An 8,961-nucleotide genomic window follows, 5' to 3' on the forward strand; every position below is an offset into this window, starting at 1 on the left:
CTCAGCTCTGGCTGTTGTGCCAATTGGGGAGTGAACCAGTGGAATGAAGACCTCTCTCTCTGCCTCTCCTTCTCACTCTGTTTAACTCTGACTTCCAAATAAATAAATAAATATTTAAAAAAGATAATCGTCTTGTACCTAGTACCTTTGTCTTTCAGTAAATAAAGATTTCCATGTAGCATGAAACCATTTCAATGTGAGCTAATATCCTTGAAGAATCACATTATTTCAAGTCTTTTTTTTTATTTTTGACAGGCAGAATGGACAGTGAGAGAGAGAGACAGAGAGAAAGGTCTTCCTTTGCCGTTGGTTCACCCTCCAATGGCCGCTGCGGCCAGCGCATCTCGCTGATCCGAAGCCAGGAGCCAGGTGCTTCTCCTGGTCTCCCATGTGGGTGCAGGGCCCAAGCACTCGGGCCATCCTCCACTGCACTTACGGGCCATAGCAGAGAGCTGGCCTGGAAGAGGGGCAACCAGGACAGAATCTGGCCGGGACTAGAACCCAGTGTGCCGGCGCCGCAAGGTGGAGGATTAGCCTATTGAGCAGCGGTGCTGGCCTATTTCAAGTCTTAATAAATACAGTAAGAATGCCTGGGCTTTCACTGAAGTGCTGACTAATGTGAACATGCACAAGAGGAACGGTCTATCTGAACGTGTCGGGGGTGCTCTTTCTGATACTGGCAGCAGCCAGCAAAACCAGTGCTTGTTCTTTAAAGAACACTCGAGCTCTCAGTCCTTGATGGTGTGGGAAAGGCAACTGAGGATTTGCTTTATGGCTGAGTTTTCTTTTATCTATTTCTTTCTTTTTATCTTCTTTTCTCTCTCATTTTAAAAGATTTATTTATTTCTTTGAAAGGCAGAGTTACAGAGAGAGAGAGGGAAACACACACACACACACACACACAGAGGTCTTCCATCTACTGGTTCACTGCCCAGATGGCTACAATAGTGAGGGTGGGCCAGGCCTAAGTCAGAATCCTAGAGCTTCACTTGGGTCTCCCACGTGTATACAGGGGCCCAAGCACTTGGGCCATCTTCCACTACTTTCCCAGGTCATTAGCAGGGAGCTGGATCAAAAGTGGAGCAGTTGGGACTTAAACAAGAGCCCATTTGGGATGCTGGCACTTCAGGCAGCAGCCTAACCCACTACATCACAATGCTGTCCCCTCAGAGTTTTATGTGAGTTTAAATTTTTTTTACATTGGTTTTCACTTTATTTAAAAGGCATGCATGCACACACACACATACACACACACCCAAAAAAGAAAGAGAGAGTGAGAAAGATCTCCCATCCATGGACTCACTTCCTAAATGCTGCCACAGTCAGGGGTGGGCTAGGCTGAAGCCAGGAACCCAGACCTCCATCTGGGCCTTCCACATGGGTGGCAGGGACTCAAGTACGTGAGGCATCAGCCGCTGCCTTTCCCATGTGCGTTAGTGGAAAGCTGGAATCACAAGTGGCTGGATCTTAAACCCAGGCACTTTGATAAGGGATGCAAGCAGCTCAAGGCAGGAGGAGGGAGGGGAGTGTCTCAGCCTCTGGGCCAAATGCCCACTCCTCTATAACAATTATTAATGATTGTTTAACTTTGTTGTCCTTAAAATCCAAAAGAGGATCTTTGGGGGCAGGGGCAAGACAAACCCAGCATCAAGCGGCTGGAGGTGGGCAGGAGGAAACTGGAGCTGAGAGGTGAGCCCTGGGGAGCAGCTGGAGGCAGTCTCACTCCTGCTGGTGACAACTGTGGGTTCCTCAGCAGGCCAAGAGCCAGCACTTGTTTGTTGTCTGCGCTGAGGCCAGCTTTCAGCTGACAGACCCACAGCGTGGGAAGTCTTTGATATCCCCACTCCCTTGCTCCATCGCTCCTGCAACGTGGGGAGGAGCCAGAGGCCGCAGAGGCACCTGGGGGAGCAGGCATTGAGTATGTCCCACAACACTCCACACCCTCCCCCCCCATCCCAGCTGAACAACAGGCTTCCCAGCTCAGGTGGGTCCCAATGGGGAGAAGTAAGGCATTTTGATTGGTAAGAGCTAGAAGGCTGGCTGTTTGAACAGAGCAGACCTTTGGACTGGATGTGACTTTTACCGTCTAAGGGTGAGCCCAGGGCTGGGAGGGTGCAAGTCCACACTGTGGCTTTTGCAGCGCTTATAGGTTAGGCTTTTAGCTTCCTGACTTCTGCACTCCACACTGAGGGAGGAAGTCGAAGCTAAAAGCTAAACATCGGCCTAGAGTTGGTTGGGAAGCTGCGGCTGCAGAAGAGGGGACGCCAGAAAGATGTTGTCTGTGTGTGTCTGAGGCCCCACCCTCACTTGGCGGGCTGGGATGCCTCCCAAGATGCTTTGGGATAGTCCTTACTGCGAGGAACCTGGGTGTCTCTAGCACTCATCTTCAGAACACTGGTTAGCTGGGATGCTCTCTGTTCATTTTGAAACAAGGGGAAAGAAGGATATATTGTTGTGTACATGGTATAATTCAGTGAAACTGTTTATAACTGTATACCAAATTACATGACATCTGCACAGTTTCTATATTCTATATGTGCTAACTCCAAAAACAACAGAAACGTGGTATTTGCCTTTCTAGATCTGGCTTGTTTTCCCTTAATGATCTTCAGTTCCATCCATTTTGTTGCAAATGTCAAGATTTCATTCTTTTTATGGTTGAATAATATTCCACTATGTTTATATACCACATTTTCTTTACCCAGTCATCAGTTGATAGACATTTTAGATTTATTCTAAATCTTTGCTACTATGATTTCATTCCTTTGGATATATTCCCAGGAGTGGGAGAGATGGGTCATATGGCAAATCTAGTTTAGTTTCCTGAGGAAACGCCACACTGTTTTCTTTTTTTAAAGATTTATTTATTTATTTGAAAGGTGGAGTTACACAGAGAGAGGAGAGGCACAAAGGGAGAGAGAGGTCTTCCATCCGCTGGTTCACTCCCCAATTGGCCGCAATGGCCAGAGCTGTGCCGATCTGAAACCAGGAGCCAGGAGCTTCTTCCGGGTCTCCCACGTGGGTGCAGGGGCCCAAGGACTTGGGCCACCTTCTACTGCTTTCCCAGGCCATAGCAGAGAGCTGGATCAGAAGTGTAGCAGCTGGGTCTTAAATGGGTGCCCATATGGGATTCTGGCGCTTCAGGCCAGGGCATTAGCCTGCTGCGCCACAGTGCCAGCCCCTCCACACTGTTTTCAATGATAGTCGTACCAATTTACATTATCACCAACATGTATTGGGTACACTTTTCCCCACAATCTTGCCAGCACTTGTCATGTTTTGATTTTTGGATAATTGCCATTTTAACTGGAGGGCGGTGATAACCTACCTCTTTGTATTTTAATTTTCATTTCCCTAGTGGCTAGTGATGCCAAACATTTTTTTCATGTGTCTCTTGGCCATTTGTATTTTTTCCTTTGGAAAAAATGCCCATTTTTTAAGATTTATTTTTTATTTATTTGAAAGGCAGAGTTACAGAGAGAAGAGGAAAAAGAGAGAGAGAATCTTTCATCCACTGATTCACTCCACAAATGGCTGCAAACCAGGAATCTCAAGCTTCTTCCTGCGAGGCTGCAAGGGCCCAGGCACTTGGGCCATCTTGTGCTACTTTTCCAGGTGCATTAGCAAGGAGCTGGATTGGAAGTGGAGCAGCAGAGTCTCTAACTGGCGCCCATATGGGATGCTGGCAGGCCACAGCTTAACCAGCTATGCCACAACGCCAGCGCCTTTGCACATTTAACTTGATTTCTTGTTTTGTTGTTGTTGAGTTTCTTGAGTTCTTTATATATTCTGGATATTATGTCTTTATCAGACATGTAGTTTGCAAGTATTTTCTCCCATTCCATCCATTGTGTCTTCACATCATTAATTGTTTCCTTTGCTGTGCACAAACTTCTCAGCTTGATATAGTTTCATTTGTTTATTAGAGTTCTCGATTCTTTTTTTTTTAAAAGACTTTATTATTTATTTGAAAGTCAGAATTACAGAGAGAGAGGGAAGGACAGAGAGAGATCTTCCACCTGTTGGTCCACTCCCCAGATGGCCACAATAGCCTGGGCTAGGCCAAGCTGAAGCCAGGAGCCAAGAACTTCATCTGAGTCTTCCATGTGAGTGCTGGGGCCCAAGCTCTTGGATCATTTTCCACTGCCTTCCCCGGTACCTTAGCAGGGAGCTGGATCAGAAGTGGAGCAGCCTGGACTTGAACTGGCACCCATATGGCCATGCTGGCACTGCAGATGGCAGCTTTAACCTGCTGCGCCACAGCACTGACCCCTTGTTCTTTATTCTTGAAGAACACATTCTTAGAGCTGATAGTTCTGTTGACCTTGAAGGTTCTTGGCTATTTTAAGTATTGGTGTTGGTATTGTCCAAGTGCAGGAACTGCGGAATGTTCAAGCAGAAGAAATGGTAGCTTTCTTCAAGCTGCAGGGATGTCTCTGGACTTGGAACCTGACAGTGTTGTTGTTGTGGCATTTGGAAACAATGACCTAATTAAGGAAAGAGACATTGTGAAGAGGGTGGGAGCCATTGTGGGCCTTCCAATTGGTGAGGAGATGTTGGGTTATGTAGTATTTGCCCTTGGCAATGTCGTTGGTGGAGAGAGTTCATTTGGTTCCAAGACTCATAGACAGGTTTGCCTGAAGCTCCCTAGAATCATTCCTTGAATCTCTGTGTGGAAACCAAAGCAGACAGACGTGAAGGCTATGGAAAGCTGGGTGCCTTGTGGGTGTGGTCAGCGTAAGACGATTACTGGTGACAGACTGGGAAGACTTGATCTCTACTGATTCCGTCATTGACCAGAAACGTTTCAGTGATGGATCTGGTGAAGAGGAGAAGTTGTACTGTCTCCTAGTTGCTACTGGTCCAGGAAGATTCACTGTGGCTGTCTGGTGAAGACTTTCAGATGCAGTTGCCATGACACAAACCCTCACTGTGTTGTCTTCTGCTGCTTCTGCTGCCCCACGTCCTGCCTGCTCTTTATTTGGGCTGTTCTATGAGGCAGCGAGAGACTGGCAAACGTGCTCAGATCGCCTACGCTGACTGATCTAGGCAGGCTGTAGCTTATGTCCGATGTTGCCGTTGCTCTTCCCATGCCGTGGCCCCGAGGCCGCTCCTTGTGATGTGTTCCACCCACGCTCCCAGCTGCTGGAGAGAGCAGTTATTTTGGCGGTGGCTCCTTGACTGCTTCCACAGGCTGGTGATGTGTCTGCCTACATCCCGTGAGTGTCACTTCTGTCACTGATGGGCAAATCTTTTTGGAAACAGAATTATTCTCTTAATAATGGTCTGTCCCGTGTCAGTCTGCTGTTCAAACCAGGGCTATGAACCAAGCAGGTACCATGAAGCTCGGTGTCGCGAGGTTGCTACTTGTGCTCAGTGTGGTTCAGACCTTGATGTTGCCAGTCAACAATTCTTGAGTAGCAGTGTGCATCTGACTGAGCTGCCGAAGCATGAACAGTATTTCCCTTGTCTACTTGTTGAAGACAAGTGGCTGCTGTTGGTGCTGTCGTACAGGGGTATTGTGAGAAATTGTCGCCAGCAAGATGACAAAGTTTGAGAATGCTTTCTCCTGTTGTTATTCAATACCAAGCCCTGCTAGGAAATATCAGGACAGATGGAAGGATACCAGAAGGGGCAGCTGCAAAGCTGAAGGAGATTGCAAAACACTTCCTGGCTGGACTTGAAGCTTACGTTCCTTGGAGTCACACCAAATACTAGTTTGGTTTTCTCAGTGTCGCTTCTAGTGAAATCAATTCCATTTGTAAAAGGATTGCTCTCATATTCCAGATGTATAGAAATCACATTAGAAATAAAGATTGCATATTGTATGGGGAAAAATCAATTCAAAGAATTTATAAGTGTTTACACCGCTTATTACAATTGATGTGTTTGCACTGGTTCCCAAGGGACTATGTATGAACTAATTCTAACATAAAAGATGTGGGTACTTATAATACACTTATGATTAACATGAGCAGTTAGTATACACTCAGTCAGCGAACATTTATCAAGCACCCCAGCTGGGTACTGGTGCTGCAAGGATGGTTGCTGTCTTTGAGAAATACAGTCTAGTTTGGGAGGTCCCCGAATTGCCTGAGCATTTCTTACTTCAGGCTGCACAAGAAACACAGTGGTTTTGATTGTGATATGGGTTTTTTTAAATTTTTTATTTTTTGAGGATTTATTTATTTGAAAGACAAAGTTACAGAGATGCAAAAGCAGAGAGAGATATCTTCCATCTACTGGTTCACTCCCTAAATGGCTGCAACAGCAGGAGTGGGCCCATTCGAAGCCAGGAGCCAGGAGCTTCTTCCTGGTCTCCCACATGGATGCAGGGGCCCAAACACTTAGGCCATCTTCTACTGCTTTCCCAGGTACATTAGCAGAGATCTGGACAGGAAGTGGTGCAGCCGGGACTAGAACTGGTGTCCTTATGGGATGCCAGCACTGCAGGTGGAAGCTTTTTTTAAAAAACTTTTATTTAATAAATATAAATTTTTAAAGTACAACTTTTGGATCATAGCGGGTTTTCCCCCCATAACCACCCTCCCACCTGCAAACCATCCCATCTCCTACTCCCTCTCCCATCCCATTCTTCATTAAGATTCATTTTTAATTATCTTTATGTACAGAAGATCAACTTAGTATATACTAAGTAAAGATTTCAACAGTCTGCACCCACACAGACACACAAAGTATAAAGTACTGTTTGAATACTAGTTTTACTGTTAATTCACATAGTAATGTAGAATCAGAATAAAAATGGAGTGAGTATGGCTAAAAGCTAACTGCAGATCTCTTGTTTCTATATATAATAGCTTTGCTTGCTAATGGCTAAGGGTATATTGTGTGAAACTATCTGGGCCCAAATTCCCAGGAACTAGGTTGACCGAAATGTGTCTGTCACTGTTATCTTACAACCATATCTTGGATCTGTTATTGGGTTTGTTATTGTTAACTGTTATCTTACAACCATATTCTGATTTTATTGTTCACTGCATACCAGGGGCTGGGTTTGAAATTGTGAGCCCTAGTGGACAGAATACTATAAAAAACCGTGTAACCCGCTGTTGAGGGCCGCACTCTGGTAAGGAGTGTTGGTCCCGATCGGTGGTTGGTCCTGTTGGTCACCTTGCCTCTCATTTGTCTCTCATTTGCTTCTCATTTTCCATAAATTCATGTGTGACTGTCACTGGTTTTTGTAATACTCTATTTTAGCTGATGAGTGGATGCAACAATACAACACGTTAAGGACAGAGCTCCTACATGGGGAGGAGGTGCACAGTGACTCCTGTTGTTGATTTAACAATTGACATTGTTATTTATGATGTCAGTAATCACCTGAGGCTCTTGTCATGAGCTGCCAAGGCTATGGAAGCCTCCTGAGTTCACAGACTCTGACCTTATTTAGACAGGGCCATAATCAAAGTGAAAGTTCTCGCCTTCCTTCAGAGAAAGGTACCTCCTTCTTTGATGGCCTGTTCTTTCAGGCGGCAGCTTTACTGGCTGTGCCACAGTGCCAGCCCTAGAGTTTATGATTTAATGATAGTGAATGACTGATATCACAAGCCCAGGGGAGGCCAGATAGAATCTTCAGAGAATCTTCACAAAAAACTCTGCAGGAGAAAATGGACGGTAGCTGTATGTATAGAGACTTCTAATCCTCATTCTGCTATGGCGGAGAACGGTCTTGCCTTTCCTGTTTGTGTCCCTGACTATGTAATTTGGGCAGTGATGATTTTTTTCATAAGATTGTTGTACGGGACAATGCATGAAGGCCTCTGCTAATCACTTGAAAGCTTTCTAAAAATGAGTTTTGTGAAAGAGCTTTGTTGTGTGTTAAAAATGTAGACTAAGTGGGGTAAGCTGAATTTTATTGCAAGACCTTGGATCTAGTTTGATCTGGCATCACCTTCCAGTGTATCGTTCCATTTCCTTCATTGCTTAGATAACTCAGTGTACCTGATGTGACTTTAAGATCACAAGGGATTATATTTTAAAAATCCAACAGAGGAACAGGGCAATTGGGAAGCAGTCTCCACATCGAGCTAACACAAGTGGGATTACGCTAAACCATGCCTGTGGGCTTGCAAAGGAATGTATGCTTTTTTGGTTATTAATTTGCTAATGGCCCCCGAGTCATGAATATAGATGAAAATCTATGAAAAATTGACACGTGTCCTCAAATTGGGACAATACATCACCACAACCAAGATATGGTGCAGTATCATAGTTTTAAATATTTAACATAATTCTATGCTATATAATTACATGTGTGGCATTATCTTTAATGGGAGCTGATTAATGAGGGTACCATAAAGCGAGGATGAATATTAGCTCTTCAGACACCGATGTTCAGATAGCCACCTGAAAATTCATTTTTCTCAAAGTCCTATTCCTTAAGGATCATGGAAATGTCAATTGTTTTTGCAGAGTTTCCATTTCAAGGAGCCATTATTCATAATCCCCCGAGAACCCTTCCCTAACAGACTACAATAAAATTTAGAATTAATGGTGGTGACATTTTAGACCTAAATTACTGCCTTCATGCTTTAAATAATTATCCTGCTATTCCTATGCAAGAGGCTTTCAAATTTTTCACATTGTTCCCGACTTATCGCTCATCTCCACTGCTTCGCTAGTTTCTGGCTCCTTGTAGCTGAACACAGGAGGCTGAGTTTCTCATTTCCTCCTTAAAGTTCTCCTGCCTGCTTACAGTACCTTTACAGTAATTCATCTCAAATAGTCTTTCAACAAACTCTCCTCAAAGGTCATTCTGGCTGTCCATTTGTTCTGGATAGCTGCTGTGTCCTGGCCCGTTCTGATCCCACGTGTTTCCTCATCTCTCTTTCTCTGCTCCTCGATGATGGCCCAATACTTTACACTCCCTTTAGTTCATTCGCCCTCCATGCAAGGCTGTGTGTCCTCTAAGGCCCTGACCTTGTGAGCCAAGTGAGGGAA

The 8,961-nt window shown here is 44.9% G+C and overlaps 1 pseudogene; it reads left to right on the forward strand.

The window, feature by feature from the left end:
- The first annotated feature begins 624 nt into the window (after positions 1–624).
- On the forward strand, positions 625–5,718 carry LOC133770465 (ATP synthase subunit alpha, mitochondrial-like; annotated as a pseudogene).
- The last annotated feature ends 3,243 nt before the right edge of the window (positions 5,719–8,961 follow it).

This window comes from Lepus europaeus, chromosome 11 (genome assembly GCF_033115175.1).
Source record: "Lepus europaeus isolate LE1 chromosome 11, mLepTim1.pri, whole genome shotgun sequence".
NCBI classification, from domain to species: domain Eukaryota; kingdom Metazoa; phylum Chordata; class Mammalia; order Lagomorpha; family Leporidae; genus Lepus; species Lepus europaeus.